The following is an 8,315-nucleotide window of genomic DNA, read 5'->3' on the forward strand; positions in this document are numbered from 1 at the left end:
GAGAATTAGAAATATATGTGTATGCGTATGTGTATTTATGTATGTGTATGTGTATGAGTGTGTATGTGTATGTGTATGTGTATGTTTATGTTTATGTTTATGTGTATGTGTGTTTATGTTTATATTCATTTATATTTATGTATGTTTATATATATGTGTATGTTTATGTATGTGTATGTGTATGAGTGTATATGTACGTGTGTATGTTTATGTATGTGTGTATGTTTATATATATTTATATTTATAAACATAAACACATATTTACATAAAAATACATGAACACAAACAAACATACACAAAAACAAACAAATATAAACACACATACACATAAACACGCATAAACAAACATAAACAAAAACAAACAAATATAAACACACATACACATAAACACACACACATAAACATAAACATAAATAGACATAAACACACATACAGACTGAAAAAAATTAAACCTTTATATAGTCTAGAAAAAATTGCAAATTAACACAAATTCTCAAACAATTTCATTAGTTACTTTAGTGTGCTAAATCGAGCCTTTATGTGTGTTTATGTTTATATTTAAGTTTATGTGTGTGTATGTTTACGTTTATTTGAGTTTATACTTGTTTTTGTGTATGTGTGTTTATATTTATGTATATGTATATTTATGTGTATGTGTGTATATGTTTATGTGTATTTGTATGTGTATGTTTATGTATGTGTGTGTATGTGTGCTTATGTATGTGTATGTGTATGTGTTTATGCGTGCTTATATTTATGTATGTTTATGTGTATGTGTATGCGTATGTGTTTATGCGTGCTTATGTATGTGTATGTGTATGTGTATTTGTATGTGTATGTGTATTTGTAGATCTCTTTGTCTTTTTCAGATTCATGTACAATACCCTGATGCAATTATAATTAATGACTGAGATTAAAAGTTGAAAAAACAACTTTCAATCTCAACCATTAAATAAAATATATTAAAGGAGAGTTAAAAAGTTGAAAAAAAAAAGAGTAAAAAATGTATAAAAAAAAACCTGCGATGCACCTGATCTCAGTTCGTCTTTCTTCTCTCACTATTTTTCTTTTCTTCTTTTTTATGTGGTGCTTTGTTCTTCTTCCTTTTATTTCTCTTTATACGTCGCCTAGGCTGACAGGAGAGGAGCGAGCGAAAGCCACGTCAAGAAAGGAAATCGAAGATTGTGCTGCCGAGCCAAAAACTATGAAAATCTCTTCCTCTCAACTCAGACAATCCATTTAGGTGAAATTGTGGCTCACGAGACTTCACCAGATTATGGTGTGTGATTTTTGTTTATTTATTTATTTGTTTGATTAATTTGGATTTAAAATTAGTTCAACAAGATGATTCTTCTTTTAAAATATAATAACAAAACCAATATATGTTTTTTTAATAGTGGGTTCACTTTCAGTGTTTTCATTTTGTGATTTTGGTTGTTTTGTGGGTTTTGTGTTTTGATTTCGGTGGGTGTGATTTGATTTGTAATTTGGTGGGTTTCTGGGTTTTTGTTGCGATTTGATTTTGGCTGTAGTGGTGGTCGTGATTTGATTTTGGCTAGGTTTCAGTAGTGATGCATGATTAAAGGTGATGAGCTTAAAAAGCTCTGGCCATAGAGGTTTAGAAGGAGAGCTTGGTGATCAGCCATGGAGCACGGTGTGACGTGGGTTGAGGCAGAGAGAGGATGAGAGGGAAATAGGGGTGACCCTAGACATTTTGGGTCCTAAGGTGAGAACTAAAAATTGGGCATTTTTTTATACTTATATGTTAATTAAATTAATGTTTATTTAATATTTTTATATTATATTTTTCATAATTATTTTCATTTTCTTCTAAATTATTTTGAAGTTCATTATCAAGATTTGTTGTATTGCAAAATTGAACATCATCTTCTTCTAAATTATTTTGGTGAATTTTTGCTCATTTGTGATATTTTCATCTAAATTTTGTGTTATATTTTGTTTATTATTAATAACAAATTTATCCATTGATCCTTTTTGAGACTCAATTAATTTTTCTTTTTTTTTTTTAAGTTTTTCATATCCAAATATATATTTTCTAGTAGACATTTCTAATCAATCAATATATTTATAAAGACTAAAATAAAAAAATAACTTTCAAGTGTAGAGCAAATGAGAAATAGAACTTGATTTATATAAAAAGTATTGTTATAGTTTCACCGAACAATAACAAGTTTTTAGCAATCTCAAACTACATAAATTGAAAAAAAAAAAAAAAGGCCAGCATAAGAGAGAGAGAGATTAAACCGACTGGGCACAAGAGTACTTATTAGATAAGGCCCGAACCAAAAAATAAAAAATCGAAAAAAAAATAAACAAACAAACAAATACAAATCCTATCTATAACTAAAAAAAAAAAAAAAAAATGCCGACTTTTTAAAAAAAATAATAATATAAAAAAAAAACAAAAAAAAAAAAAACCTTGAAGGCCCAAACTTAACGCCCAGTCCAGGGAGGGTCCAGGCAGCCATAATGATAAACTGATAAGTGATAAACAAAGTTACAAAACCAGCCAGGGAGGGCCCAAACAAACAAAGTTATCTTAAGTTCTTAACAAATAAAATGCAGTGCCCTGTGCCCAAATATTTATAATTTTATACCTGATTCCTGAACCTCAGAACCTGATACGGTGGGGTGAGGTGAGCAGTTGAGACTTGAGAGAGGCGGAGAGCAGAGAATCAGAGAGAGGCTGAGGCGGTTCAGCTGGAGACTGGAGACTAGAGAGAGGCGGAGAGCAGAGACTAGAGAGAAAGGTAAAATTTTTAGGGTTTTGAGTGGATTTATTTGTTTTGATTTGTGATTGTTTTGTGGTTAATCTCTTAGATCGGATTTGTAGTTTATCTGGTTGATTTTTGGTCAATGATTTTGTTTAGAACCAATGTTTAATAGGATTTACCAAAATTTTTGTTTTTTTTGGTTAAAAGGATGTGCCAGATTATTTTTGTAATTCATTTGAAACTAAATCCTCTACTACCCGGTTGGTTCTTTTCTAAAATTTTGGGACTTGGGGGCCTTAGGCAATTGCCTAACTCGCCTAAGGGAAGGGCCGGCCCTGTAATTGCATCCCCCCCACCACCCTCTTTTTTCTCTGTTGGGAATTTAATTTCTTGTTTATTAGTCATCCAACCTTGCTCTCATATTTCTGAGCTTCATTGTTAACTATATGATTATTGTTCATAGGTTTCAAAGTTATGAACTGGATACAGCGCAAGATCTATCTTTACAATGTCACTTTTGGGCTCTACATGTTGGATTGGTGGGAGCGTTATCTTTTCAGTATCCTTTATTACATAACTTTCTCTAAGGATCTGATCTGCTTAATATATATATATATATATATATACACACCTGTCTTATTGAAAGTTTCCATTCAAAGTGACTTGCGCTTTGGTGTGATGTAGTATTGTTGCTCTTGCTCACATGTAGATGAAATTGCAAAAATCATGATCAAATTTGGATAACTTTCATGAATTTGACCAGTGGCTAAATAATAATAATAATAATAAAATGAACGTTTTGTAGGTGCCATGTAATAATTCTTGTTGCTTTAATGATTTGGTTGGGTAGGCCAGGGCTTTGTGAAATCTGCCATGTAACTAAGAACTGGAGTTTTAATTTCAAGTTCCTCTTACAATTAAGTTTGTGAAAACAAGATTCATGAACATGTGCTCAGTTTGTTTGCCATGCTTCTAACATAATCTAACAAGTAGTTATATAAGTTTGGTTTGTGAGGCAAAAATGAAAAGTAAGTTTGACATCTGATTTGTAGAGTGTTATCTTGTTGGTTTCATGTGCCACGTCAACCGAAAGTAACCTTCCTGCCCTCTTCTTGTATGCTTGTATGATATTTTCCTTGAGTTCCTAAACTTTACCAGATACGTTGGTGATTGTCTTGATGTGGTTCGTTCTTTACAATGGATCACGATATGTGACTGAGTTCTGCAAGAGGTATCTAAATAACCTTTATTCTGGTTCCTTTCTGCTAGCATAACTACCACTCCCCTGCTTCACAAATTAGTCGCTTTGTACTTGGTTACTTTGGCGTGGGACTTATTAAGCTTGTGCTGATTTCTTTGCAGTTATTATTTGTGTTGACTATCTTTCATGCATTATGTAAGTTTTTGCATATCAAATGTTATGATTGGGGATTTGGAGATCATAGAGTTCATGTCTGATTCAGCATGGTTAATATATAAGTCTTTTTTATAATAACTTTGTTGCTATTTAAAATTGAATTTTGGTTGGTTCAGAAGAAAGAAAAAATGATAAAAGCTAGCCTGGAGAAGCTTGCCAGTTATTTAACGGCAATATGTGAAAATTCGCCCACCACTTAATGTTCCTGGCATTGCCTTAGACAAGTAAATTATTTGATAGTGTCGAATTTTGCTCCATAAGGGAGTTTGAGAATCTCAGTTCATTTCAGTTTTTGTAATTTTTGACTCGGTCTAATTCACAGATGACTCTTCTGGATATGTATTTTCTTTCAAATGTCAGGAGAAAATCTCTTTGAATAGCACTGTTTTGCACAATTATCAATGTAGCAGATACTAAATGATAAAGGATCAGCTAATAAAAGAAGAAAGGGAGTGGGGGAGGGGGAGGGTGTTCTCGGGCTAATGTTCACTGTACTGTGGCAAGTTGCTGTTTATTCTATGTATCAGTTCTATAAATTGGAGTGTTCTTATGTTAGTGCAAATTTTTTTAGGTGAGAATTATTGTTCCCTGCATTGAATTTAGTGAATCAAATCCTTAAAATGTTTGTGGCTGTATGCTAGGTGGGGTTGGCATATTGAACCTGATTGGCAGAATTCAGTGGCAGGAATACGTGGGAGTTGAGAGCTGCTGGAAGTACAATGCATTGCATATGCCTTTCTTTCTTCCATTTCTTTTCCCCCCCAAATTCCTACATTTAGGATTTCTTGTGTTATGTATACTCCTGAGGCAAAAAAAATATTTGCTATGCTTTGTACTAATTCTTCATATTCCTTAGTCTTTGTTATATCTGCTGTCCATGTCAAACATATTTTGATGAGAAAATGTTGTTACATGTGGCTGCCTAGAGATTCTACAACTTTTTGAGACTTGAGAGTTCAAATTACTATTATTTTAAAATTATGGATAGAAATTGATAATTTGATACACGCCAATCATGGATAGAAATGACTAAGGGTTCGTTGGGAATCCACTTATTTTACTGAAATTGAAAACTTTTTACTGAAAGTACTATAGATAAAGGTAAAAGTTAGCTAAAATAGTACAGTAGGTCTTATGAATAGTACCAAAATATGCAGTAAGATCCATACATAGTAACAAAAATAAGCTAAATAATAAAATAAGTTGGCAAAAATATTCTTTTCCAAAAAGACACTAAAATAAAAACCTAGAGTTTATTATTATTATATAATTACCTCTTTTTTTTTATATCTATATTAAATTGACTTTTATCTATCTAAATATTTTTGAAAGAAAAAAAAATTATAGTAAAATTTTTGTAACCTTTTTAATTTTTCTTTTGTAAATCTATTTTCCAACTCATGTTCTCTCTCAAATCTATATCCTTAAAATAAATAAAGTTTTCAAGTTTTCAATCACATTCTCTTTCAAGAGAAAAAAAACAGTTGTGAATTTTAGTTAGCTCAATTAATAAAATTTCTAATGATTAAATAAGATATTTGAGTTTCAATTTCCGCTTACACCAAAAACCGATTGGTGTTTGCTTACTCACTCTCAAGTGTAAGAGATCGTAGTAATATAATTCTCAGAGTACCAAAGTTGAACAACAAGGAGCAAAATAAATTTAAAGACGATATAATTAAACAACAATTTTGGTGAAAAAGAAAAATACTTTTGTTTGGTATTGTTAACAAGAATAATAATAAAATTTGATTTAAATCAATAATGTAAATACCATGGCATTGTGGTATTTTCCTATATCGATATGAAATTCTTTGTGATCTAATAAAATATATATTTCATAATTGATTGTTCTTATACAATTAAAAGCTTATGGTTCGATTGAATTGAAACAATTTAAGAATGCAAGATAACCTAGATTAATAATGTAGTTAAAATAGTTTCCAGAAAAACTCATTTATTTTAAAACGTGATTTCTATTTGAAACTATTAGAAATTCATCTAAATAATAAGAAAAATATGATTGAACTTATTGAAAGTATGGAAGAACTAATACATCAAAATAAATATAATTAAACAATCAAATATGTTATTGTCTAAAATCTTAGAAAGAATCACATTGAATATTCATATCGTATGGAAGAAACATAACCCCTAACCCTAGCAAAGAGTTTAGACTGTTATTAGAGAGAGGAAAATACTAGGTTTTCCTCCATCCAAAACCCTAACGTAAAAGTGTCCAAAGAAAAATAAAACCTTTTTTTTTTTTAGAAACAAGAAAAATAAAACTTTCACTATTTTGATTTTTGTCTAGATTTATAGCAGTAACTTGTGAGTTAATTTTGGCCATAAAAAATTGTGAATTTCGAAAAAACTCAAAACTGAAAAATTGTAGATATTTAAGTCACAGTTCCAACCTATCTTGTCTTGTGTCAATTGGATTTTTGAGGAAAAAGATATGCCCAAAATACTGATCAGTGCTCGAATCTGATTTTTCCTTTTCAAATTCTACCTCTTTGTTTTTTTTTCCTTATTTGAAACTTCCAAACATGGTAGATGACCCAAGCACTCCAGCTATACCTCCTTGGACATTTAAGCACGGTCCTTTAGCTCGTCTTTAATTCTAGTCTGGCCTCCATTCTCTTACAAACTCTTGTAAACTCATCTTTTTCACATGATTTCCTGAAAGTAGAAAATTACACACAATGAATGACATCTTATTCAAGAAATTATGTAAAGATAAATAATAGAGACTAATGCAAATCATGACTTAATTATACAAATTAAGCATAGTAATAAGGAGATAACGCCCACATAAATATATAACAAGTATACATTCTAAGGCGTTATCAGTGTCTTGGTTGGATGATAAATTCGACATTAACAAACAAATCAAATAGGTACATAGTAATAATACTAGTAAGGGTTGCACGTGCAACCCCTTGAGTGAAAAAAACTTAGATACAATTTATTTTTGAAGTAGTATCAAATCATCTATTTAAATTTAGAATAGTTATTTAACATATGACTATCTATTTAGTATGATAATTTCTTATAACCTATTTATTTAAGCTAGTATCTACTCATAAAAAAATTATATTAAGAATGATAACAAATGTTGTCATCTTCCAACAATAAATAACTAAATTTTGATAAAACATTGTCACAATATTAAAAATTTTGCAATAAATGATGACATATGTTACAATTGAAACTCTTCATCAAACTAAATACCTACAACCATTTGCAATGAATATTTTGTTATTCATATTTCATTCTTTATCATTTTATTTTACAAGCCTAATTACGATGCTTAACTTAATTTTTGATGAACACTTTTTTAAGAAATAAAAAAAAAATAACAAAAGACGCATGTCATTGAAGTTTTATTAGATAAAATTATAAAAATTGTGGGTTATAGTTAGTTCAACTAGTAAAGTCTATGATAGTTGAATAAGATATCTGGGATTCAATTCCCACCTACACCAAATACCGATTGATATATTGGTCTAATAATAAATAATTATCATCAGAAACGGACATCATAGATACTCTTTAAAAAAATATATATATATATAATTATAAATCTAGAAGATTTAAACCTCTAATAAATTTGTGTTTTCTAGGTAATAAATAAAATTCCATAGATCACAATTTTTACTTTTTAAGTATGACTAATACATAAAACTCAAAATACAAGAAGAAAATTTTTGAGATATTAAAATTTAGTGAGGCATTTTAGATACTGTACAATGAAATATTATAGGAATCATAAGATTTTGTTAGGATTTAACTAAGAGAGTAACAACAGGGACTATATGCTTGTGTACAAAATATAAAAGAAGAAATTATTCAACTTTAAAGTTGGGGGATGAAGGTACCCCAAACATAAAGGGGGAAAGTACTTTTTTCTATAATTTTTTTGTTGGTAAAATTATGTGCTTTTTACTTTAAACAATGTGTTAAAAAAACCCAAGAAAATTGTCTGTAAAACTATGAATTTTGGCTCAACAAATTGGCTAAACAGGAAAAAAAAGTCAGGAACATAATAAATGTCACGATATTTTCCCAATACCTTTATTTTAGCTATGGTGGGCCTTGGTATGATATTTTATAATTTTATTTTAGAGTAATGCTACATCCACAACATTTTTATAACAAAT

The 8,315-nt window shown here is 29.8% G+C and overlaps 1 long non-coding RNA gene across 1 annotated transcript; it reads left to right on the top strand.

Annotated features, from left to right (window-relative positions):
• Positions 1 to 2,516: 2,516 nt before the first annotated feature.
• LOC115969820 lies at positions 2,517 to 5,089 on the top strand. The gene is made up of 4 exons (XR_004087082.1): positions 2,517 to 2,771; positions 3,199 to 3,294; positions 3,894 to 3,966; positions 4,794 to 5,089. It is a non-coding gene; the product is annotated as an uncharacterized LOC115969820 (long non-coding RNA).
• Positions 5,090 to 8,315: the final 3,226 nt, after the last annotated feature.

The sequence above is a fragment of the Quercus lobata genome, chromosome 12, assembly GCF_001633185.2.
Source record: "Quercus lobata isolate SW786 chromosome 12, ValleyOak3.0 Primary Assembly, whole genome shotgun sequence".
NCBI classification, from domain to species: Eukaryota; Viridiplantae; Streptophyta; class Magnoliopsida; order Fagales; family Fagaceae; genus Quercus; species Quercus lobata.